Here is a 26,484-nt window from a genome sequence, read left to right on the forward strand (position 1 = left end):
TTCAAGTTTTTAGTTTTTTCAAAAGAACAGGTTCTTGGATTTATTTATAAATCTGCTTTTTCTGTTTTTCTAATTCATTAACTTCAGCTTTTATTTTTTATGATATTTTAAAACATGTTTTCCTCCTTTCTAGCTTGTTGAGTTGGCGATTTCATTTATTTTTATTCTTTAAATTTTTTTCCCAGTTTTATTGAGATATAATTGACATATATCACTGTACAAGTTTAACGTGTACAGCATAATGGTTTGACTTACATATGTTGTGAAACGATTACCACAATTAGTTTAGTTAGCATCCGTCATCTCATATAGATACAAGAAAAAGAAAAAGGAAAAAATACTTTCCTTATAAAAACTCTTAGGGTTTACTCTCTTAACAACTTTTCTATACATCACACAGCAGTGTTAACTATGGGCCTCATACATCACATCCCCAGGACTTATTGATCTTATAACTGGAAGTTTGTGCCTTTTGACTACCTTCCTCCAGTCTCCATTCCTCCACCCCTGGCCTCTGGTAACCATAAATCTGATCTCTTTTTCTGAGATTAGGGTTTGTTTGTTTGTTTTCAGATTCCACATATACACAGTATTTGTCTTTCTCTGTCTGACTTTTCTCACTCTGCGTAATGCCCTCAAGGTTCATCCATGGTGTCGCAAATGGCAGAATTTCCCCCTTTTTTTATGGCTGACTCATACACGCATACCTCGGAGATATTGTGGGTTCAGTCCCAGGTCCCCACAATAAAGCAAATATCCCAATACAGTGGGCACGTGGATTTTTTGGTTTCCCAGTGCATATAAAAGTTATGTTTACAGTATATAGTAGTCTATTGAGTGTGTTATAGCATTGTGTCTAAAATAACAATGTACACACCCTAATTAAAAAATGCTTTATTGCTAAAAAATGCTAACCATCATCTGAGCCTTCAATGAGTCATAATCTTTTTGCTGGTGGAGGGTCTTGTAGAAAACACAGTATCTGTGAAGCACAGTAAAGAGAAGTGCAATAAAATGAGGTAAGCCTGTGTTCCATTGTGTATGTTCATGTTATATATGTGCACACACCACATTTCTTTATCCACTCATTGATTGATGGACACGTAGGTTGTTTCCATGTCCTGGCTATTGTGAATAACGCTGCCGTGAACCTGGGGGTACTGATATCTTTTTGAGTTAGTAGTTTTGTTTCTTTTGGATATATTCCCAGAAGTGGAGTTGCTGGATCATATAGTATGTCTATTTTTAATTTTTTAAGAATCCTCTGTACTGTTTTCCATAGTGGCTATACCGATTTACATTCTCACCAACGGTGCACAAGGGGTTCCTTTTCTCCACATCCTTGCCAGCATTTGTTAACTCTTATCCTTTTGATGATGGCCATTCTAAAAGGAATGAGGTGATGTCTCACTGTGGGTTTGATTTGTATTTCCCTAATGACTAGTGATGTTGAGCATCTTTACGTGTACCTCTTGGCCATTCATATATCTTCTTTGGAAAAATATCTATTCAGGTTTCTGCCCATTTTAAAATTGGATCATTTGGGATTTTTTGCTACTGAATTGTGTGAGTTCTTTATATATTTTGGATATTAACCCCTTATTAGATAGACAGTTTGCAATTTTTTTCCCCATTCTGTAGGCTGTCTTTTCACTTTGTTGATGTTTCTAAGAATTTTCCATTTCTTCTAGGTTGTCCAGTTTGTTGGTCTATAGTTTTGTTCATAAAACCCTCTTATGAGCCTTTGTATTTCTGCGACATGAGTTGTAATGTCTCCTTTTCATTTATACATCTTTTGATTTGGGTCCTCTTTTTTTTCCCTTGGTTAGTCTAGCTAAAAGTTTGTCAATTTTGTATATCTTTTCAAAGAACCAGCTCTTACTTTGGTTAATCTTTTCTATTGTTTTCCTGTTCTCTATATTTCATTTATTTCTGCTCTAATCTTTATTCTTTCCTTCCTTGACTAACTTTGGGCTCAGTTTGTTCTTTTTCTAGTTCCTTAAGGCATAGAGTTAGGCATAGTTGTTTATTTGGGATCTTTCTTACTTCTTAATATAGGTGTTTATTGCTATGAACGTACCTCTTAGAGCTGCTTTTGCCGTGTCCCGTAAGTTTTGGTGTCTTGTGTTTCCATTTTCATTTGTCTCAAGAGATTCTTTTTAATTTCCCTTTTAATTTCTTCTTTGATCCATTGGTTGTTCAGGAGGGTGTTAATTTCCATATGTTTATGAGTTTTCCAGTTTTCCTCCTGTTATTGATTTGTAGTTTTATAGCATTGTGGCCAGAAAAGGTACTTGTTATGATTTCAGTCTTTTTGAATTTGCTAAGACTTGTTCTGTGGCCTAACGTATGGTCTATCCTAGAAAATGTTCCGTGTGCACTTGAAGAATATGCATTCTGCTGTTGTCAGACAGAATGTTCTGTATGTGTCTATTAGGTCCATTTGGTTTATAACGTTGTTCAAATCTACTCGTTCTTTATTGATTTTCTGTCTGGATGATTTATCCATTGTTGAGAGTGGGTATTAATGTCTCTAACTAGTATCGTATTGCTGTTTATTTCTCCTTTTAGCTCTGCTTTTGCTTTATGTATTTAGGTGCTCTGATGTCAGGTGCATAAATATTTATAATTGTGATTTTTCTTTTTTTTGGCTGAGGAAGATTCACCCTGAGCAAACGTCTGTTGCCAATATTCCTCTTTTTTTCCTTTTTTATGTGAGCCACCGCTACAGTGTGGCCACTAAGAGACAAGTGGTACAGGTCTGCACCTGGGAATCAAACCCAGGCCGCCAAAGTGGAACACGCCAAACTTAACCACTAGGCCACCAGGCTGGCCTCATTCTGTCTTCTTGATGTCTTGACCCTTTATCCTTATACAATGACCCTCTTTGTCCCCCTTTACCATTTTTCCTTTTATTTATTATTTTTTTCTCCCTCACACAGTTCCCCTACCCCCATCCTCCACCTCTGGAAACCACCAATGAACTTGGTTTTTTTGTTTGTGTGTTTGTTTTTTACATTCCACATATAAGTGAGATCATACACTATTTATCTTTCTCTGTCTGACTGATTTCACTTAGCAGAATGCCCTCAAGGTCCATCCATGTTGTTGCAAATGGCAAGATCTCATTCTTTATTATGGCTGAATAGTATTCCACTGTATATATATACACCATTTTTTCTTTATCCATTCATCCATTGATGGACATGTAGGTTATTTCCATAACTTAGCTATTGTAAATATGTTGCAATGAACACGTGGATGCATATATCTTTTTGAATTAGTGTTTTCATTTTCTTTGGGTAAATACCCAAAAGTGGAATTGCTGGATCATATGGTAGTTCTATTTTTAATTTTTTTCAAATCTTCCTTACTGTTTTCCGTAGTGGTTGTGCTGATTTACATTCCCACTAACAGCACACAAATGTTCCCTTTTCTCCACATTTGCCACCACTTGTTACTTCTTGTCTTTTTGATAATAGCCATTCTACCAGGTGTGAGGGGATATCTCATTGTGGTTTTGATTTGCATTTCCCTAATGACTAGTGATGGTGAGCATATTTTCATGTACCTGTTGGCCACTGTATGTCTTCTTTGGAATAATGTCTACTCATATCTTTTGCCCATATTTTAATTGGATTGTTTGTATTTTTGCCATTGAGTTATATGAGTTCTTTATATATTTTTTATATTAACCCCTTATCAGACAAATGATTTGCAAATATTTTCTCCCACTCAGTAGGTTGCCTTTTCATTATGTTAATGATTTCCTTTGCTGTGCAGAAGCTTTTTAGTTTAATGTAGTCCCACTTGTTTATTTTTGCTTTTGCTACCTTTGCTTTTGGTGTCAGATCCAAAAAATCATTGCCAAGATCGATGTCAAAGAGGCTACCACCTATGTTTTCTTCTAAGAGTTTTATGGTTTCAGGTCTTACATTCAAGTCCTTAATCCATTTTGAGTTAGCTTTTATTTACAGTCATAAGATAGTGGTCCAGTTTCATACTTCTGCGCGTGCCTGTCCCGTTTACCCAGCACCATTTATTGAAGAGACTGCCCTTTCCCCATTGTATATTCTTGGTTCCTTTGTCATAAATTAATTGACCAAATATGCATGAATTTATTTCTGAGCTCTCTATTCTGTTCCATTGTTCTATGTGTCTGTTTTTATGGCAATACCCTACTGTTTTGATTACGATAGCTTTGTAATATAGTTTGAAATCAGAGAGCACAATGCCTCCAGCTTTGTTCTTCTTTCTCAAGATTGCTTTGGCTATTCGGGGTCTTTTGTGATTTCATACAAATTTTATGATTGCTTGTTCTATTTTTGTGAAAAATGCCATTGGAATTTTGATAGCAATCGTATTGAATCAGTAGATTGCTTTGGGTAGTATAGACATTTTAACAATATTTAATTTTTCCAATCCAGGAGCACAGAATGTCTCTCCATTTATTTGTATCTTCTTCAATTTCTTTTATCAATGTCATAGTTTCAGCATACAGGTCTTTCAACTCCTTGGTTAAATTTACTCCTAGGTATTTCATTGTTTTTGATGTAAATGTAAATGGGATTGTTTGCTTAATTTCTCTTTCTGATTGCTCATTGTTAATGTATAGAAACACAACAGATTTCTGTATATTGATTTTGTTTGCAAAACAGCTTTACTGAATTCATTTATTAGTTCTGAAAGTTTTTTGGTGGAGTCTTTAGGGAGGGTTTTCTATATACAACATCATGTCATCTGCAAATGGTGACAGTTTTACTTCTTCCTTTCCAATTTCTATGCCTTTATATCTTTTTCTTGCCTGATTGCTCTGGCTAGTACTTTCAATAGTTGAATAAAAGTGGTGAGAGTGGACATCTTTGTCTTGTTCCTGATCTTAGAGGAAAAGCTTTCATCTTTTCTTGAGTATGTTAGTTGTGGGCTTCTTATGTATGGCCTTTATTATGTTGAGGTACGTTTCCTCTATACACATTTTGTTGAGAGTTTTTATCATTAAATGGATGTTGAATTTTGTCAAATGCTTTTCTGCATCTATTGAGATGATCATATGATTTTCATACTTCATTTTGTTAATGTAGTGTATCACACTGATTGATTTGTGGATGTTGAACCATCCCTGCATCCCTGGAATAAATCCCACTGGATCATGGTGTATGATCCTTTTAATGTATTGTTGAATTCGGTTTGCTAATATTTTGTTGACGATTTTTGCATCTATGTTCATCAGGGATATTGGCTGGTAACTTTTCCTGTAGTGTTCTTGTCTGGTTTTCGTATCAGGGTACTGCTGGTCTCATAACATGAGTTAGGCAGCATTTCCTCCTCTTCTATTTTTTGGAAGAGTTTGAAAAGGATTGGTATTAGTCCTTTTTCAAATGTTTGGTAGAATTCAAGAGTGAAGCCATCTTGTCCTGGAGTTTCGTTTGTTCAGAAATTTTTGATTACTGATTCAATCTCCTTACTAGTAATCAGTCTATTCAGATTTTTTATTTTTTCGTGATTCGCTCTTGGCAGGTGGTTTGTTTCTAGGAATTTATTCATTTCTTCTAGGCTGTCCAATTTGTTGGGGTATAATTGTTCATAGTATTCTCTTATGATCCTTTGTATTTCTGTGGTTTCACTTGTAAGGTCTCCTGTTTCATTTCTGATTTTATTTATTCAAGCTCTCTTTTTTTCTTGGTTAGTCTAGCTAAAGGTTTGTCAATTTTGTTTATCTTTTCAAAGAACCCGCTGTTAGTTTTATTGATCTTTTCTATTATCTTTTTAGTCTCTATTTTATTTATTTCCACTCTGCTCTTTATTTCCTTTCTTCTGCTAACTTTGGGCTTCATTTATTCTTCTTATTCAAGTTCCTTGAGGTGTATATTCTGGTTGCGTATATGAGATTTTTGTTTTTTCTTGAGGGTAGGCATTTATGACTACAAACTTTCCTCTTCGAACTGCTTTTGCTGAATCCCATAAGTTTTGGTATATTGTATTTCAATTTTCATATGCCTCAAGGTATTTTTGATTTCTCTTTTGATATCTTTATTGACCCTTTGGTTGTTCAGTAGCATGTTGTTTAATTTCCACATATTTGTGAATTTTTCAGTTTTTTTCTGTAATTGATTTCTAGTTTCATACCATTGTGGTCAGGAAAGTTGCTTGATATGATTTCAATCTTCTTAAATTTATTAAGACTTTTCTGTGGCCTAACAGGATCCATCCTGGAGAATGTTCCATGTGCACTTCAGAAGAATGTGTATTCCGGTATATTTGGATGGGATGTTGTGTATACATCTGTTCAGTCCATCTGCTCTAATGTGTCATTTCAGGCTGATGTTTCCTTCTTGATTTTCTGTCTGGATGATTGATGTAAATGGGGTATAAAAGTCCCCTACTATTATTGTATTTCTGTCTATTTCTTCCTTTAGGTCTGTTAATATTTGCTTTATGTATTTAGCTGCTCTTATGTTGGGTACATAAATATTTACAAATGTCATATCCTCTTGCTGGATTTGTCCCCTTATCAATATGTAATACCCTTCTTATTTCTATTTCTAGTTTAAAGTCTATTTTGTCTGATATAAGCATAGCTCCTCCTGCTTTTTTTTGGTTACCATTTGCTTGAAATATCCCCCCCCCTTTTTTTTTTGCTGAGGAAGATTCACCCTAGGCTAAAATCTGTTGCCAATCTTCCTCTTTTTTTTTCCTGAGGAAGATTTGCCCTGAGCTAACATCTGTACCAATCTTGCTCTATTTTGTACGTGGGTTGCTGCCACAGCGTGGCCACCAATGGGTGGTGTAGGTCCACACCCAGGAACTGAACCCAGGCCACTGAAGTGAAGCGTGCTGTACTTAACCTCTAGGCCACAGGGCCAGCCCCCTTGAAATACCTTTTTCCCTCCCTTCACTCTCAGTCTATGTGTGTCTTTTAGGCTAAAGTGAGTCTCTTGTCAGCAGCATATAGTTGGATCTTGTTTTTAATCCATTCAGCCATTGTCTGTCTTTGGATTGGAGAATTCAATCTATCTACCTTTAAAGTAATTATTGGTAAGTAAGGACTTACTATTGCCATTTTGTTAACTGTCTTCTGATTTTGTCACAGATCCATTGTTCCTTGTTTCTTATCCTGCTGTCTTTTTTTGTGTTTTGATATCTTTTGCCATCAGTAGCTTTTACTTCTTTATCATTTTATTTTGTGTAATTACTACAGGTTTCCCCCTTGTAGTTACTACGAGGCTTATAGAAAATATCTTAAAATTGTAACAGCATATTTTAAACTAATAACAACTTAACTTCAGTGGAATTCCTAAGCTTTACACTTTTACTTCTCCTCTCCCTCACATTTCAGGTTTTTGATGTTACAATTTACGTGCTTTTCATATTGTGTAACTAGTAACAGATTATTGTAGCTAGGGTTATTTATATTATGTTTGCTTTTAACTTTTAAAGTGGAATTTTAAGTGAATTACACACCACCATTACCATATTGCAGAATCTAACTTTGACTATATATTTCTCATTACCAGTTTTATGCTACATTCTTATGTTTTTATGATGTTAATTATCATCCTTTTATTTCCACTCAAAGAACTCCATTTAGTATTTCTTGTAAGGCAGGTCTAGTAGTGATAAATTCCCCAGCTTTTGTTTGTTCAGGAAAGTCTTCATCCCTCCTTCACTTCTGAAGGACAGCTTTGCTGAGTATCGTATTCCTGTTTTACAGTCTTTTTCTTTCAATATTTTGAATATGTCATCCCATTCTCTCCGGGCTTGAAAAGTTTCTGTTGATAAATTTGCCTACAGTCTTATGGCGGTTCCCTTCTATTTAACTTCCCTCTCTTCTCTGCTTTCAAAATTCTTTTTTTGCCTTTGACATTTGACAATTTAAGTATAATATGTCTTGGTGCAGCCCTATTTGGGTGCCTTTGAGCCTCTTGAATCTGGATGTCTATTTTTCTCCTCAGGTTTGGGAAGTTTTCAGCCATGATTGCTTTAAGAATACTTTCTGTTCCTTTGTCTTTCTCTTTTCCTTCTGGAATTCCCATATTGCAAATAATATTTCTTTTCATTGTGTCCATAAGTCCCATAGGCTTTCTTCAGTCTTTTTTATTCTTTTTTCTTTTTGCTCCTCTGGCTGCATAATTTCAAATGTCTTGTCTTCCAGGTTGCTGATTCTTTCTGCTACATGGTTGAATATGTTTTTGAAGCTCTTTATTGAATTATTCAGTTCAGTTATTCTATTTGTTTGGATTTTCTGATAGTTTCTGTGTGTTTGTTGAACTTCTCATTTTGTTCAAGCATTATTTTCCTAATTTAGTTGTCATTATGTTTTTGTAATTCACTAAACTTCTTTAATAGGATTATTCCGAATTCTTTATCTGACAGTTCATAGATCTCCATTTCTTTAGGGTCCGTTATTGGAGCTTCGTTAGTTTCTTTGGTGGTGTCGTATTTACCAGTTTTTCATGGTCCTTGATTCCTTACATTGGTTTCTGTGCGTTTGAGTAAGTGGTCTCCTCTTCCAGACTTTACGGGTTCACTTTGGTGTAGACAGTTCTTCGCTAGTCAGTTTGGGTTTCTGGTAATGTACTTGGGCAGGCGGGGCCTGCTATTATGGTCTACTTTGGGGCAAGGCAATTTTTCAGTTCTGAGGTCAGGGTAGGGGGTTTGCCACTGGCCAAGAACAGCTGGATAGGGCTGCTGGCTTGGTTTGCTGCCCAAGTGAGGCTACGGGGTGGGCTCTGCAGTTACCTGGATCAGGCTCTGGTCAGGCTTACTAGATGGTCAGGACTGGGCACTATACTCAGCAGTAGGTGGAGCTACAAATTAGCTTCCCTGGCCTGGTGGGGCAGCAGGACGGGACCCATGGCTCTTTGTTTGGGGACCTGAATCAGGCAAGAGTGTGTAGTGAATATCTTGGTCAGGTGAGGCCATCAGTTTTGCTCTGCAGACAGGGAAGCCATGGGCTGTGCTTTCTGTTCAAGTACTACTCTCAACAGGGCTGTTGGATGGGCTAGACAGCTTCCCGTGTGCTCTGGTAATGTTCCCTGGTTGAATGGGCTGAAGGCTGTATTCAGAAATGAGTGGGTCTGTGAGTTAGTTTCCCTTCCCATGTGCAGTAGGAGAAGCAGCTCTAAGTCCAGTAAGGTTCGTTGTGGTTTTGACTCAAGCCAACCCATGCCCAAGGTGCCCGGTCAAGCAGGGCCACTGGTGTTGCTCTGGGGTGATCAGCTCTGCCCACCCACCTCTCAGCTCAAGTGTTGCTGGGTTATGCAGCAGCTTCCAGGCGTTCCTGCCAGCCCGTCCGTCAGATGGGTCCAGGAGCTTTGCTTTGCCGTAGGTTGCTTTGCAGGCTCAGCTCTCCTGCCTGAGTGGGACTGGCAGGGCCTACTTCAGACAACTCCCCAATTTTCCCTAACAGGCTTTCTGGTGAGGAGGGGCCAGGAGCTACACTAAGCATTGGGTAAGGCTATGAATTAACTCCCCTGCCTGGGCATAGCAGAACCCTCCACCCCCTGTACTAGCTTTTCCCTGAGGGCGCTAAGCTCTGCCTGCCCACCTGCCTCTCACCTTGAGCACTGCTGGGTCACGCAGCTTCCAGGTGTTCTTGCCAGCCCTTCCTGTCAGATGAGGCTGGGGGCTGTGCTCTGCAGGTGGTGGGGCTATGACTTAGCTCCTTTGCCTGGGCATGGGCAGACCAGGCTCCAGAGCTGGCAGAACTTCTAGTTCGAGGTCCTGAATCAGGCAGACCTATACCCTGCTAAGTTCCCCAGTCAGACTGTGCCACTGACTTGGTTCCACAGATGAGCACAGGCGATGTCTGGGATTACTACTTGGGTTCTGCGGGCAGGAGCTCCATCTGCCAAGACCTGAGCACTGGCTGTTGGAAGCCCCTCCCCCTTCTCCATCACAGTCAGATTCCCAGTGGTTGAGCCCTTCAGATTCCCCTGTGATCCCTGTGTGGTGAGACCAGAGTAGGGGCTCACACAAAGTAACCCACAATGCTAGATGTCACCCCTGGGCTTTCTTTTCCCACTGGAGGATCCATAGATTCAGGGGAGATCCCTCAGCTGTGTGCTGCACCAGCCTGGGGGAGGGGCAGTGCAGTGAGCATGCAGCCATTCCTCTTACCTTTCTTTTTTTTTTTTCCCTAAAGATTGGCACCTGAGCTAACATCCGTTGCCAATCTTCTCTTCTTCTTCTTTCTTTTTCTTTTTCTTCTTCTCCTCCTCCTCAAAGCGCCCCAGTACATAGTTGTATATTCCAGTTGCAGATCCTTGTGGCTCTGCTCTGAGGGATGCCGCCTCAGCGTGGCCTGATGAGCAGTGCCAGGTCCACATTCAGGATCTGAACCGGTGAAACCCTGGGCTGCCAAAGTGGAGTGCGTGAACTTACCCACTCGGCCTGGGCTGGCCCCTCCTCTTACCTTTCTAATGCAATCTGTCCTGGTCTCTGCGATGCAGGGTCTCTGCGATTCAGCTTCACCACTGGGTTCTAGGCTTCTCTCAGTGGCGTCTTGTGCATGAATAGTTGCTGTTCTTCTTGTAAGGGGAAGCAAAGTCAGGAATGACCATATCACAATCTTAGTGACATCCTCTCTATTCTTTCTTGTTTAGTAATACATGTATTTAAGGGTATGAATTGTCCTCTGTATACATCCTTGGCTAGATTCTGTATAGTGTTGTATGTACTGTTTGTTATGGTCATTTGCCTTAACTTTCTTATAAATTACAAAACAAGACCTAAGTATATGCCTATAAAAAAGTCAAACAACGTTGAGAGTATTAGCAGTCTTCTCTTTCCCACCTTCTTAATGCACTTACATATGTTCACACATGTACATACATAAGTACATGAATAACATCATATTCTTTTATGGATTGATACCATTTTGTTAATGCCATTTAACAAGGGGTCTTGAACCTTTTACAATAATATGGCTGTACAGAATTTTATATATTACTACAATTTAATATCCCCTTATCTCCTATATTTTGTTAAAATCACTTGTAAATATTGTTCCAGAGTTTTAAAAAATTATGCTCCTATTGTCTTAGGAATTGCTACTTTAAAATTGCTTTAAATATCTTATCCATACTATAATCAATAATTAAAACCCAACCATACTTTAACTTTCTATTTTTACACTGTTGAGATATAATTTATATACCATAAAATTTACCCATTGTATGTATGTATAAATCAATCACTTTGTAGTAAATTTGTGGAGTTGTACAACCATCACAATCCAGTTCTGGAACATTTCGATCCCCATGAAAAGCTTCCTTATGCTCATTTTCAATCTCTGCTCCTGCTCCCGCCCCTGGTAACCACCGATCTGCATTCTTTCTCTACAGATTTGCCTTTTCTGGACATTTCATATAAATGGAATCATACACTATGTGACCTTTTGTGTCTGGCTTCTTTCACTGAGCATAATGTTTCTGAGGTTCATCCATGTTGCAGAATGTATCAGTAGTTTCTTTCTTTTGTAAAAAAATTGCTGGATAGTATTCCATCCATTGAATGTACCACATTTTATTTATCCAGTCATCACTTGGTGGAATTTGTATTGTTTCTGGTTTGGGGCTATTATGAATATTGCTGCTATGAATATGTGCATACAAATGAAAATATGTTCTTATTTCTCTTGGGTAGAAACCCAGAAATAGAATTGCTGGCTCATATGGTAAGTTTATGTTTAACACAGTTTTACAATGCAGTTGCACCATTTTACTCCACCACCAGCAATGCACAAGGGTTGCAGTTTCTCCGTATCCTCACAAACACTCATTATCGTCAGTCTTTTTGATTATAACCATTCTAGTATGTGTGTATTGGTGCCTCACTGTGGTTTTAAGTTGCATTTTATAGTCACTAGTGATGCTAGATGTCTTTTAATGTACTTATTAGCAATTTGTATATCTTCTTTGGTGGAATATCTTTTACCTACTTTAAAATCAGGTTGTTTGTCTTCTAACTATTGAGTTGTAAGTGTTCTTTATACATTCTGGATACAATTGCTTAATCAGAAATATAAGCATACCTTATTTTATTGCACTTAGTAGATACTGCATTATTCACAGATTGAAGATTTGTGATAACTTTGGGTCAAGCAAGTCTGTCAACGCCAAACTTCATTGTTGTTCTATTTTAAGAAATTGCCACAGCCACCCCAGCCTTCAGCGACTACCACCCTGATCAGTCAGCAGCCATCAACATCGAGACAAGGAAAAAGATTACAACTTGCTGAAGGCTGTGATAGTTAGCATTTTTCAGCAATAAAGCATTTTTTAATTAAGGTATATATATTGTTATTTTAGACATAATGCTATCACAGACTGCAGTATAGTGTAAACATAACTTTTATATCCTCTGGGAAACCAGGAAATTTGTGTGACTTGCTTTATTGTGATAATCGCTTTATTGCCGTGGCTTGGAACCAAGCCCGCTATTATCTCTGACGTATGCCTGTATGATTTGCAAATATTTTCTCCATATCTGTTGTGTGCTTTTTAATTTTCTTAACAGTGTAAGGAAAAACTCTTAAAGTGTAGAAGTTTTCAATTTTGATGAATTTTAGTTTATGATCATGCTTTTGGTGTCAGAGCTAAGAACTAGACCTAACTCAAAGTGACAAACATTTTCTCCTATGCCTTCTTCTAGGAGATTTCTAGTTTTAGCTTACATTTAGGTCTATGAACCATTTTGACCAATTTTTTGGTGTAGGATGTAAGGGAGGAATCTAAATTCATCTTTTTGCGTATGGCTATCTAATTGTTTTAGCACTATTTCTCAAAAAACCTAGCTAGTCCCCCATTGAATTGCCTTGGCACTTTTGTCAAGAATCAATTGACCCTAAATGCAAGAGTTTATTTCTGGGCTTTGTAATGTTCCATTGACTTAATGCCTATCCTCACCAGCCTCATATTGTAGCTTTACTTTAAAAAAATTATTTTATTGAGGTCATATTGGCTTATAACATTGTGTAAATTTAAGGTGTATATTATTATATACCAGTTTCTGTACAGACTGCATCATGCTCACCACCAAATCTAGTTTTCATTCATCACCATACACATGTGCCCCTTTACCCTTTCTGCCCTCCCCCCACCCCCTTCCCCTCTGGTAACCACCAGTCTGTTCTCCTTATCTATGTGTTTGTTTATACTTCTCATATGAGTGAAATCATACAGTATTTGTCTTTCTCTGACTTATTTTGCATAGCATAATATTCTCAAGGTCCGTCCATGTTGTTGCAAATGACACAATTTTGTCTTTTTTTATGGCTGAGTAGTATTCCTTTATATATATATATATATATACGACATCCTCTTTATCCATTCATCTGCTCTTGGGCACTTGAGCTGCTTCCACGTCTTGGCTATTGTGAATAATGCTGCAATGAACACAGGAATGCATATATATATATATATATATATATATATATATTTTTTTTTTTTTTTTTACTAGGGAAGATTGGCCCTGAACTAACATCTGTTGCAAATCATCCTCTTCTTTTCTATGTGAGCTACCATGACAGCATGGCCGCTAACAGACGGGTGGCATAATTCCATGCCCAGGAACTGAACCTGGGCCACTGAAGTGGAGCACAGCAAACTTAACCACTAGGCCTGGGGCTGGCCGTGAATGCATACATATTTTTGAATTATTGATTTCATGCTCTTTAGATAAATACCCAGTAGTGGGATAGCTGAATCATAGGGTATTTCTATTTTTAATTTTTTGAGAAGTCTCCATACTGTTTTCCATAGTGGCTGTACCAGTCTGCATTCCCGCCAGCAGTGTATGGGGGTTCTCTTTTGTCCACATCCTCTCCAACACTTGTTATTTCTTGTCTTGTTAATTATAGCCACTGTGACGAGTGTGAGGTGGTATCTCATTGTAGTTTTGATTTGCGTTTCTCTAATAATTAGTGATGATGCACATCGTTTCCATGCCTGTTGACCATCTGTATATCTTCTTTGGAAAAGTGTCTGTTCACATCCTCTGCCAATTTTTTTGATCACGTTTTTTTTTGTTATTGAGCTGTATGAGTTCTTTATATATTTTGGAAATTAACCCCTTGTTGGCTATATGATTTGCAAATATTCTCTCCCAGTTGGTGGGTTGTCTTTTCATTTTGTTGATGGTTTCCTTTGCTGTACAGAAGCTTTTTAGTCTGATGTAGTCCTGTTTGTTTATTTTTTATTCTGTTTCCCTTGCCTGAGTAGACATGGTATTTGAAAGATACTGCTAAGACCGATGTCAAAGAGTGTACTGCCTATATTTTCTTCTGTTTTATGGTTTCAGCCTTATATTCAAGTCTTTAATCTATTTTGAATTAATTTTTGTGTATGGTGTAAGATAATGATCTACTTTCATTCTTTTGCACATGGCTGTCGAGTTTTCCCAGCAGCATTTGTTGAAGAGACTTTCCTTTCTCCATTGTATGTTCTTGGCTCCTTTGTCAAAAATCAGCAGTCCATAGATGTGTGGGTTTATTTCTGAGCTTTCAATTCTGTTCCATTGATCTGTGTGTCTGTTTTTCGGCCAGTACCGTGCTATTTTGATTACTATACCTTTGTAGTATACTTTGAAGTCAGGGAGTGTGATACCACCAAATTTCTTCTTTTTTCTCAGGATTGTTTTGGCTATTCAGGGTCTCTTGTTGTTCCATATAAATTTTAGGATTCTTTGTTCTATTTCCATGAAGAATGTCATTGGGATTCTGACTTGAATTGCATTGAATCTGTAGATTGCTTTAGGTAATATGGACATTTTAACTATATTTATTCTTCTGATCTATGAGCATGGAATGTCTTTCCATTTCTTTATGTCTTCTTTGATTTCTTTTAATATTGTCTTATGGCTTTCACTTGCTTGGTTAAATTTATTCCTGGGTATTTTATTCTTTTTGTTGTGATTGTAAATGGGATTGTATTCTTGATTTCTCTTTCTGCTAGTTTGTTATTAGTGTATAGAAATGCAACTGATTTTTGTATGTTAATTTTGAACCTTGCAACTTTACTGTATTCATTAATTATTTCTAATAGTTTTTTGGTGGATTCTTTAGGGTTTTCTAAATATAGAATCACATCACCAACAAATAGTGAGAGTTTTACTTTTTCCTTTCCAATTTGGATCCCTTTTATTTCTTTTTCTTGCCTAATTGCTCTGTCTAAAACTTCCAGTGCTATGTTGAATGAGTTTGGTGAGAGTGGGCATCCTTGTCTTCTTCCTGTTCTCAGAGGAATAGCTTTCAGTTTTTCACCACTAAGTATGATGTTGGCTGTGAGTGTGTCATATATGGCCTTTCTTATGTTGAGGTACTTTCCTTCTATACCCATTTTATTGAGAGTTTTTATCATAAATGGATGTTGGATCTTGCCAAATACTTTCTCTGCATCTATTGAGATGATCGTGTGAGTTTTATCCTTCATTTTGTTAATGTAGTGTATCACATTGATTTGCAGATGTTGAACCATCCCTGAATCCCTGGAATAAATCCCAATTGATTGTGGTGCATGATCCTTTTAATGTGTTGTTGCATTCAATTTGCTAATATTTTGTTGAGGATTTTTGCATCTATGTTCATCAGCAATGTTGGCCTATAATTTTTCCTTTTTTGTGTTGTCCTTGTCTGGTTTTGGTATCAGGGTAATATTAGCCTCATAAAATGAGTTAGGAAGTGTCCCATCCTCTTCAATTTTTTGGAAGAGTTTGACAAGGATAGGTATTAAATCTTCTTTGAATGTTTGGTAGAATTCACCAGAGAAGCCATCTGGTCCTGGACTTTTTGGTATTTTTGTGAAGTTTTTGATTACTGCTTCAATCTCTTTACTTGTGATTGGTCTATTCAGATTCTCTATTTCTTCTTGGTTCAGTTTTGGGAGATTGTATGATTCTAAGAATGTATCCGTTTCTTGTAGGTTGTATAATTTGTTGGGATATAATTTTTCATAGTGTTCTCTTACAATCCTTTGTATTTCTTTGGTGTCCATTGCAATTTCTCCTCTTTAATTTCTGATTTTATTTATTTGAGTCTTCTTTTTTTCTTAGAGATTCTAGCTAAGAGTTTTTCAAGTTTTTCTATTTGCTTAAAGAACCAGCTCTTAGCTTCATTGATCTTTTCTATTGTTTTTTTAGCCTCTATTTCATTTATTTCTGCTCTGATTTTTATTATTTCCTTTCTTCCATTGACCTTGGGCTTTCTTTGTTCTTCTTTTTCTATTTTAGGTATAGTGTAAGATTGTTTATTTGAGATCTTCTTCTTTGTTGAGGTAGGCCTGTATTGCTATAAACTTCCCTCTTAATACTGCTTTTGCTGCATCCCATAAGTTTTGGTATGTCGTGTTTTCATTTTCATGTCTCCAGGTATATTCTGATTTCTCCTATTATTTCATTGATCCAGTGGTTGTTCAGTGGCATGTTGTTTAGTCTCCATATATTTGTGACGTTCCAGCTTTCTTCTTGTAGTTGATTTCTAGTTTCATACCACTGTGGTCAGAAAAGATAGTTGATATGATTTCAATTTTCTTAAATTTATTGAGGCTTGCTTTGTTTCCCAACATATGTTCTATCTTTGAGAATATTCCATATGCTCTTGAGAAGAATGTGTATTCTGCTGTTTTTGGATAGAATGTTCTAAAGGTATGTATTAAGTCTATTTGCTCTAGTGTTTCATTTAAGGCCACTATTTCCTTGTTGTATTTCTGTCTAGATGATCAATCCACTGATGTAAGTGGGGTGTTGAGGTCCCCTACTATTATTGTGTTGTTGTCAATTTGTCTCTTTAGGTCTGTCAGTAGTTGCTTTATATATTTTGGTGTTCCTGTGTTAGGTGCATATATATTAATAAGTGTTATATCTTCTTGGTGGAATGTCCCTTTTCTCATTATATAATGCCCATCTCTGTCTCTGGTTATCTTTTTTGTCTTGAAGTCTGTTTTGTCTGATATAAGTACAGCTACACCTGCTTTCTTTTGCTTGTCATTTGCTTATAGTATCATCTTCCATCCCTTCATTCTGAATCTGTGTTTGTCTTTAGAGCTGAGATGTGTTTCCTGGAGGCAGCATATTGTTGGGTCTTATTTTTTAATCCATCTAGCCACTCTGTGTCTTTTGATTGGTGAACTCAATCCATTACATTTAGAGTGATTATTGATATATGAAGGCTTAATGCTGCCATTTTATCTTCTGTTTTCTTGATGCTCTGTATTTCCATTGTTTCTTTTTCCCATGTTTGTCTGCCATTTCAGTTTGGTAGTTTGCTGTGATTTTTTTTTTTCTGTTTTCTCTTTATTTATGATTTGTGACTCTGCTCTGATTTTTTGTTTTGTGGTTATCATGAAGTTTGTATAAAAGATCCTATAGATGAGATAGTGCTTTTTCTGATAGCCTCTTATCTCCATTAGCCTATATAGGTTACATCCTTTTCCTCTTCCCCTTCTATGTTATTGTTGTCCCAAATTATTCTTTTTTGTGTTGTGAGTTTGTGACCAAATTGAAGTGGTTATAGTTTTCTGTGTGTGTGTGTTTGGTGAGAACGATTGGCCCTGAGTTAACATCTGTTGCCAATCTTCCTCTTTTTGCTTGAGGGAAATTGTCCCTGAGCTAATGTCTGTGCCAATCTTCCTCTATTTTGTACGTGGGATGCCGCCACAGCATGGCTTGATAAGCAGTGTGGAGGTCCATGCTGAGGATTTGAACCCACAAACCCTGGGCATGTGAACTTAACCACTATACCACTGGGTCAGTCCTTGTTATAGTTCTTTTTGATACTTTCTTTCCCTTTATCTTTTATAATTAATTGTTTACTAACCTGTTCTGATATAGAGTTGCAATTTTCTAATTCTATTTTCCTCCCTGCTGAAAGCTTTGTAAATCTTTGCCCTTTTGTTTCAGGTTGGAGGGCTCCTTTCAACATTTCCTGTAAGGCAGGTCTAGTGGTGATGGACTTCCTCAGCTTTTATCTGGGAAAGCTTTTATTTCTCTGTCATATCTGAAAGATAATTTCACTGGATAGAGTATTCTTGGCTGATAGTTTTTGTGTTTCAGTATTTTGAATATATCATTCCAGTCTCTCCTAGCCCGTAGGGTTTTTGCTGAGAAATCCACTGAAAGCCTGATGGAGGTTCCTTTGTAAGTTATTTTCTTCTCTCTTGCTTCCCTTAGTATTTTTTCTTTCTCATTGACTTTTGACAGTTTTAATATTATATGCCTTGGAGAAGATCTTTTTGCATTCAGATAATTAAGAGTTCTATTATCTTCGTGTATTTGCATCTCTAGTTCCTTCTCCAGGTCTGGGAAGTTCTCTGCTATTATCTTTGAATAAGCTTTCTGCTCCCTTCTTCCACTCTTCTCCTTCTGGGATACAGATAATCCTCATGTTACTTTTCCTAATTGAATCAGATGTTTCTTGAAGAATTTTTTTCATTAAAAAAAAATCTTAGTTCTCTCTTCTCCTCTACCCAAATCATTTCTACATTTCTATCTTCAAGCTCACTAATTGTCTCTGCCATATGGTCTGCTCTATTTTTTTTTTCCTTTTTCTCCCCAAAGCCCCCCAGTACATAGTTGTGTATTCTTCGTTGTGGGTTCTTCTAGTTGTGGCATGTGGGACGCTGCCTCAGCGTGGTCTGATGAGCAGTGCCATGTCCGTGCCCAGGATTTGAACTAATGAAACACTGGACCGCCTGCAGCGGAGCGTGCGAACTTAACCACTCGGCCACGGGGCCAGCCCCTGGTCTGCTCTATTTTTAATGCTTTCTACATTATTTTTAATCTTATTAAATATGTTCTTCATTTCCAGAGTTCCTGGTGGGTTTTTTGTTGTTGTTGTTGTTTGTTTTTTAGTTTTAATCTCCTTGGTAAAGTACTCCTTCTGTTCATTAATCTTGTTCTTGAGCTCACTGAACTGTCTTTCTGAGTTTTCTTGTAACTCATTGAGTTTCTTTATGACAGCTATTTTGAATTCTCTGTCAGATTATAATCTTCTGTGACTTCAAGTTTGGTTTCTGGAGAGTTGTTCTCTTTCTGTTCTGCTGTGTTACTGTAGTTCTTCATAGTGTTTGATGAATTGATCCTCTGCCTGTGCATTTGTGTTGGTACCTACCTTTCCTTATTTGGGTACAGCTTTGGTTACTTTGATTCTGAGCTGCTTCTGGTTGTGTTGGAGAGCCCACACTTTTCACTCTCCATTGCCTCTGCTAGAGGCATTGTCAGTGCCCTCCTTATGCTGCCTTGTGCCTGAGGTTGCAATATCACTGCAGTCTCAGGTGTTGTCACTGGGGTCACCAGGCTGCAAGCACTTCTGCTCCTTCCAGCATTGCCTGGGTCTTGTGTTCCTCCACTGGCTCTCTGTGGGCTCTCCACAGGTTCGGATGCTGCTGTGACACCGCCTGTCCTGCTGTTCCCAGGTTGTCTGGTGGTGCTAGTTGCACCACTGCCAGGGATTCTGGATTCACAGGTGTCAATGTTGCTGGCAAGGGCCTGGAGACCCTGGGACTTGTGTGCATCCCCTGCTGCTGGTGGAGCTGGTATTGGGGGTGCTGCCACTAGGGGCTGGATCACCAGTTCTGCTGTAGTTTCTGATGCTTCTGTTCCCAGTTTCCACCCTGCCACCACTGGGGACAGGGGCAGAAGCTGTTTTTTCTACTCCCATGGTGTCCGCTCATAGTTGTGTGGGTCAGACTGCCACTGCTCCACCAGCCATCACATGGGTGGGGTCACTGCCACTGCTCCACAGGAAGTCATACACAGGCCAGGCTGCCCTCGCCTCCACTCACAGTTGCACAGACCACTGCATGAGGATCTGCACCTTGAATCACTGTCACTGTCAGAGGGGCGAGGGCTGCTCCCCTAGTTCCACTGTTTCTCGGGGCTCCAGTCCACCCACCTTTAGATGTACAGATGCCTGGATCTCTTACACATCCTGTTGTGTTGTGTAGGGAATATTCTCTTGGTCAATGGATGTCTGATTGGTTGTAACCTAGAGGGGAGAGACAAAGGTAACAACTCTCCACCATAATGCTGATGTCATTCATGTTGATTACTGTAGCTTTATAGTCAGTTTTGAAATTGGATTGTGTAAGTCCTTTAAGTTTTTTTCAAAATCATTAGACTATTTTGGGTCCTTTGCGTTTCCACATAAATTTTAGGATCAGCTTGCCAACTTCTATAAAAAAGCCTGTACAGATTTTCATAAGGATTGTATTGAATCTATAGATTCATTTGGGGAGAATTGTTATTATAACAATTTTGAAGCTGTTAATTCATAAAGAAGGAATGTCTATGCCTTTATGTATGTTTTATGTAAAGAAAACCTATGTAGGTTTTCTTTAATTTCCTTCAATAACTTCTGTAGTTGTCAGTGTAGAAGTCTTATACTTCTTTTGTGAAATTAATGCTGTTATGAATTGAATTGTTTTACTTTTGTATCATTTGTTGCCAGAACATAGAAATACAATTGAGTTTTGTATACTGATCTTGTATCCTGCAACCTTTTGAAATGGCATCATGTCATCCGTGGATAAAGATCATTTTACTTCTTTCCCATTCTCCCTTCCTTCCTTTCCTTTCTGTATTAGTCTACTCAGGCTGCCATACAAAATACCACAGACTGGGCGCATTAAACATCAGAAACTAATTTTCTCACAGTTCTGGAGGCAGGAAGTCCAAGATTAAGGTGCTGGTAAAGTAGGTTTCATTCTGAGGTCTTTTCTCATGGCTTGTAGGTAGCTGTCACCTCACTGTGTGCACATATGACCTCTTGTTTGTGTGCAGGTGTGGGGAGAGAAAGAGTGAGCTCTCTGGCACCTCTTCTTCTAAGGACATTAATCCTATCAGGTCAGGGCCCCAGTTTATGACCTCATTTAATCACTACCTTACTCCAAATGCAGCTACACTATGGGTTAAGGAATTCAACATGCGAATTTGAGAGGGACTCACTCTGTCCTTAATCGTCCTCCTCCCTTCCCCTCCCCTTTGCACTGCCTAGAACCTCTGTATAGTGTGTGGTGTTGAATAAGCTGATGACAACAGGCATACCTGCCTTGTTTCTGATCTTAAAGGGGGAAAGTGTTCAGTCTTTTACCATTAAATTGGATATTAACTGCAGGTTTTTGGGAGATGCACTTTATCAGGTTGAGGAAGTTCCCTTGTAGTCTTAGTTTGTTGAGAGTTACTATCATGAATAAATGTTGGATTTTGTCAAATGCTTTTTTGTGCATAAATTGAGGTAGCTCTTGTTCTTGTCTTTTATTAATGTGGTGTATTATATTCCTTGATGTTTGGATGTTAAAACAACCTTGCATTCTTGGGATAAATCCCACTTGGTTGTGGTGTATAGTCCTTTATTTATATGTTGCTGGATTTGGTTTGCTGATAATTTGTATTTTTCTTGTGATAGCTTTGTCTGACTTTGGTACAGTGTAATATTGGCCCTGTAGAATGATTTGGGATGTGTTCCCTCCTCTTCTGCTTTCTGGAAATTTGTGAAAAGTCGGTATTCATTATTTCAGTGTTTGGTAGAGCTAACCTTGAAGCTGTCTAAGCCTGAGCTTTCCTTGGTGGGAAAATTTCAAATTCTAATTTGGGCTCTCGACTTATTATAAGTCTATTCAGAGATCTATTTCTTCTTAAGACAGTTTTGTTAATTTGTGTCTTTCTAGGAATTTTTCTACTTCATTTCAGTCATCTAGTTTGTTGGCATATAGTTATTCGTAGTATTCTCTTATGATTCTTTATAATCCCACATATTCCTTTTAATTTCTGTGAAGTCAGTAGAATGTCTCCTCCTTTATTCTAATTTTACTAATTTGTGTCTTTTCTCCTTTTTTCTTGGTCAGTCTAGCTAAAGGTTTGTCAATTTTGGTAGTCTTTTCAAAGAACCGGTTTTGGAGCCCACTGATTTCTCTATTTTCTATTTCATTTATTTCCATTCTAAACTATATTATAATTTTCTTCCTTCTGCTTACTTTGGATTCAATTTTTAACTCGTTTCTTGAGGAAAGTTAGGTTTTGATTTGAGATCTTTTTTCGTATATATTTTTTTACAGCTACAAATTTCCCCCTAAGCACTACTTTAGCTGCATCCCACAAAATTGGTAGGTTGTATTTTCATTGACCTCAAAATATTTTATAATTTTCATTGTGGTTTTTAGAATTGTGCTGTTTAATATCCAAATATTTGTTGACTTCTCAAGTGTCTCACTGTTGCAAATTTTAAATTTAATTTTATTGTTACTGGAGAACCTACTTTGTATGATTTCTATCCTATGAAATTTATTGCCATTTATGGCCTAGCATATGATCCATCCTCAGACTTCAAAGGAATATCTATTCTTTTGATATTAAGAGAAGTGTTATGTAAATGGCGAGTCAAATTGGTTAATAGTGTTGTTCAAGTCTTCTATATCATTTGCTAATTTTCTTTCTAGTTGTTCTATCAGTAATTGAGATTGAGGTACTGAAGTCTCTAATCCTGATTGAATTGTCTATTTCTCCTTTCAGTTCTGTCCATTTTTGCTTATTGTATTCTGGGGCTCTGTTATTGGGTATGTTTGTATTTATAATTGTTATATCTTCCTGATGAATTGACCTTTCAATCATTGTAAAATATCCTTCTTTGTTTCTAGTAACATTTCTTGTCTTAAATACTAGTTTGTCTTATATTGATGTACCCACTCCAGCTCTTCTGGTATGCATACTGTATGTTTTTTCCTTCCTTTTACTTTCTAGTTATTTGTGCCTTTGAATCTAAAGTGTGTCTTCTGTAGACAGCACATAGCTGGGTCCTGTCTTTTTTTTTTTAGTCCAGTCTGACAGTCTGTGCCTTTTGATCGTCCATGTACAATATAATTAATGATGTGGTTGGATTTATGTCTTATGTTTTCTATTTTTTCTATATATTTCATCTTGATTTTATTCCTCTGTCACTCCTTTATTGACTTTTGTATTGAACAGATATTTTTAGTGTACCATTTGAATTCCCTTATTGATTTTTACCTTAAAAAAGTTCTTAGTTGTTCGTTTTTCTACGTTTCTTCTATAATACACATCTTAATTTATCACAGATTACTAACTTAATTTGGGTAAAATGTAGAAACAATTCTAGAATATAGTTCCATTTCTTCCTCCTTCTTTGTGCTATTGTCATATTGTATTACATCTATATATGCAATAAACTAAAAAATATTGTGCTACAATTACTGTTTTATGCAATCATGTCTTTTAAATTAGAAGGTAAAAGAAAAATATATTTACATACTCTTTTATATTTACCCATATATTTATCTTTCCCATGATATTTCTTTATGTAGAGTCTAGTTACAAGCTGGTGTCATTTCTTTTCAGCCTAAGGATCTCCTTTAGTAATTCTGATAAAGTAGGGCACTACCAGCAAATTCTGTCTTTATGAGAGAATATCTTTATTTTGCCTTCATTTTTGAAGGATAGTTTTTGATAAATATAGATTCTTGGTTTACACTTTTTTTTCTTTCAGCACTTTGAAAATATCATTACATTGTGCTCTGGTCTCTTGTTTCTGATGAGTATTTAGCCATTAATCATATGGTTGTTCCCTTGTACATGATAAGTTTTTTTTTCTTGCTGTTTTCAAGATTTTCTTATCTTTTTCTTTCAACTGTTTGACTCTGATATGTCCAGGTGTGGATCTCTTTATATTTTTCCTACTTGAGATTCATTGAGCTTCCTAGATTGGTAGAATAGTGTTTGGGGTCATTATTTCTTCAAATATTTTTTTTTTGCTCCTTCCTCTCTCTTCCCTTCCCAGACTCCCATTATGTGTATGTTGGTTCACTAGACAATGGGTCTTGAGGCTCTGTTCATTTTTTTAAATCCCTTTTTTGTTTCTGTTCTTCTCTTTTTCAGACTGGATAATCTCTGTTGACCTATTTTCAAGTTCTTTGTCAGCTCAAATCTGCTGTTGAGTCCCTCTAGTAAATTCTTCATTTCAGTTACTGTACTTTTCAACTCCAGAATTTTCATTTAGCTTTTTAAAAATAATTTCTCTGTATTCAGATGGTCTCTTTGTCTTGAACTTTAAAATACTATCCTTTAGTTTTTTAAAATAATAGCTGCTGTGAAGTCTTTGTCTACTAAGTCATCCAGCTGGACCCACTCCAGTTTCTATTGACTGCTTCACTTTCCTGAAAAAGGTTTACACTTTCTTATTTCTTTGCATGGTCTCCTAATTTGGGGGGAAAAACCCTGGACACCTAAAATACACTGCAGCCACCCTGCAGTCTGACTTGTCCCCCTGGGGGAGGGAGTGTGTTGTTGTTGTTGTGTGGTAAGTTGCTGACTAAATCTGTCTCCTCATTGGTGTGTGGCTGCTGCTATCTCTGCTGTTTTAAAATTGTTTTTATTTTCAAGCCTGGCTTCCTTGGGGTCACCTCTGTGTCTGCATCACATAGTGATCAGCCAGTAATTGGTCAGAAGTTGTGCTCAAAGACCTTGATCCAGTAAGGCTTCCGACCGTAACCAATGGATCTGTGTGTGGGCAGGGGAATACACTCAGCCTGCCCTAGCTTCCACTTTCCACTGGGCCTTACAAGTGCAGGCAACCTCTCAGCAAGGGATGTGTGAAGAGCTTATTAAAGTCCTCTGTGGCTCTTTCCTTTCCTGTATCTCCCTGTTCAATTCTGATTAATCTGCTGGGCTGATGCTTGCCCCGTCTAGGATTGCCACCTGTCTCCCTTAGCAGCTGGCCTTCCCTGCGCGTTTGCTGCTGAGATTGCTGCTGTTACTCACAATAGCCACGCACATGGGCTTCCTCAAGCTCCACTTCCAGTCAAGTGAGCCTGTACTCAAGTGCTGCTGACCTTCATGACTTGCCTCAGCCTAGAAGAAACTACTGCTCTGACTGCACTAGGATGGCAAGCATGACACTGACTATTCTTACCTGAGGTCCAGTGTATTTTTATGAACAAACACTTCCATTTGTTGTATGCCTTGGACAACTTTCAATGGTTGCTTGTGGTAATTTTGTTCAGTTTTTTTCACTGCTTTTTGAGGAAAGGACTGAGCTCCTTGCCCCACCATACTAGAAGTCCTATCTTCCTCCTACCCAACTACAAGTTTTACTTTTTTTATGTTTGCTAATATTTCTTGGGCCCATGTCTGCTTTACCCTTTGTTTTGCTATTTTTTTCTTTCAGAAACTTTTTGTGGAGAATAAACTTTCAGAGTGCTTGCAGATCCAAGGTTTTCATTCTGTCTTTGCACTTGAGGCAAACTGAGTTGCTTTTAGGATTACAGACTCAAATCCCTGCATGCCCCACCCTAAAACCCATTGCTCTCCAGAATAAAGAGTTGCAGATAACGCTGATGCCCACATGATTCATTTTTCTTTTTAGCTAAACTATGATTCCCTTCAGTCTTTTAAAACTTTCTCTTATCCTTAGTGTTCTTACCTAAGAGTCCTGATGGGGACTTTTTTTGTTTTTCACTGAAATTTAAAGAGCCTTCCTCTACATTTTTGCCTCTTAATTTGTACTTGTTGGTCTTTTGTATTGAGTTCTGCTGTATCTTCCACTTCACTAATTTGATCTTCCATTGTGACCATTATGTTAGTTAACAATTTATAATTTTAAACTGCACCCATCATGTTTTATTTTCCAGAAATTCTCATGACTTCCTGTTTCATTTTCATAAATGATATAGTTAATACTTTATTAAATATACATATAAGAAAATGTGTGTACTATCAGAAATAATAAAATCTATTTTATGTCCACTATTCAACTTAAGAAATCAAACATTATCGATACTTTTATAGTTTCCTGTGTGCCCACTCCCGTCTCTTACCCCTTACGCAAAAGTGACCACTATCCCAATTTTATCTTTTACTTGTTTTTCTCTAGTTTTACTGCATATTTTATGAACATTTTGTTTAGATTTGCATATCTTTGTTATAAAATGGAATAATACTGTATATAATCTTCTGTAGTTTTAATTTTTGCTCAGTATTAATGAGATCCAACCATGTTTATGTGTCTAGCTGTAGGAATATACCACAATTTATTGATGGGTATTTGGACTGTTTCTTTTGTTTTGCTATTTAAACAATATAATTGCAAACATATGTTAAACATGTCTTCTCCTAAAAAATAAGCAAGATATTCTTCTAAGATACATACCTAGGATTAGAATTGCTGAGTAGTACTTCCACTTGCCTAGATGATACTTATTTTCCAAAATGATTATACCAATATATATCCCCCCAACCAGGCATGATTTCCCATTATCCTACTTCCATGCTCACGTGTGTTATAGTGAGACTTAAACTATTGCTAATCTGATGTGTAATAGTATCTCATGGAAGTTTCAACTTGCATTTCATTGTTTACTAGTGAAGTTGAATATCCTTTCATAAATTTAATAATTTCTTCTTTTACGAAATTTTTTCCCTTGAATTTTAAGTGTCATTTTGCGTTGTTTTAAAGTGCTCAATGCTAACCCAAGGACATTT

The 26,484-nt window shown here is 37.2% G+C and overlaps 1 protein-coding gene across 7 annotated transcripts in view; it reads left to right on the forward strand.

The window, feature by feature from the left end:
• The window catches only part of CFAP92 (cilia and flagella associated protein 92 (putative)), a 126,687-nt gene that overhangs the window by 86,407 nt on the left and 13,796 nt on the right, over positions 1-26,484 (forward strand). The gene's annotated exons all lie outside the window — the stretch shown is intronic.

Source organism: Equus caballus, chromosome 16 (assembly GCF_041296265.1).
Source record: "Equus caballus isolate H_3958 breed thoroughbred chromosome 16, TB-T2T, whole genome shotgun sequence".
In the NCBI taxonomy this organism is placed as follows: domain Eukaryota; kingdom Metazoa; phylum Chordata; class Mammalia; order Perissodactyla; family Equidae; genus Equus; species Equus caballus.